Source organism: Eimeria mitis, genomic scaffold, assembly GCF_000499745.2.
Source record: "Eimeria mitis Houghton genomic scaffold, Emh_scaff5844, whole genome shotgun sequence".
Lineage (NCBI taxonomy): Eukaryota > Apicomplexa > Conoidasida > Eucoccidiorida > Eimeriidae > Eimeria > Eimeria mitis.
Genome location: NW_013574089.1, coordinates 1254 through 1522, shown reverse-complemented (window position 1 = coordinate 1522; position 269 = coordinate 1254). Strand labels below are relative to the sequence as shown.

Below are 269 nucleotides of genomic sequence, written 5' to 3'. Positions count from 1 at the left end.
TAGATAAACAAGCAGCACAGAGCGAGGCCTCAGAGGTAGCAGGGGCCCTCAAACAATCCTTAGATAAGAGTCTGCAGCAGCTGCGTAAGCTCCATACAAACCGCCAATACTACCACCAGCAGCAACAGCAGCAGCAGCAGCAGCAGCAGCAGCAGCAGCAGCAGCAGCAGCAGCAGCAGCAGAGGGGAAAAGGAGTGAAAAGAGAGCTGCAGGAAGAGATAGGAAGACTCAGAAAGGATTTAAAACAACTACAAAAAGCTGCTGTTTTT

The 269-nt window shown here is 50.6% G+C and overlaps 1 protein-coding gene across 1 annotated transcript in view; it reads right to left on the bottom strand.

Annotated features, from left to right (window-relative positions):
- EMH_0084560 (uncharacterized protein) overlaps positions 1 to 269 on the bottom strand; it is a gene marked incomplete at both ends in the record, with an annotated part of 1021 nt that overhangs the window by 524 nt on the left and 228 nt on the right. The gene's annotated exons all lie outside the window — the stretch shown is intronic.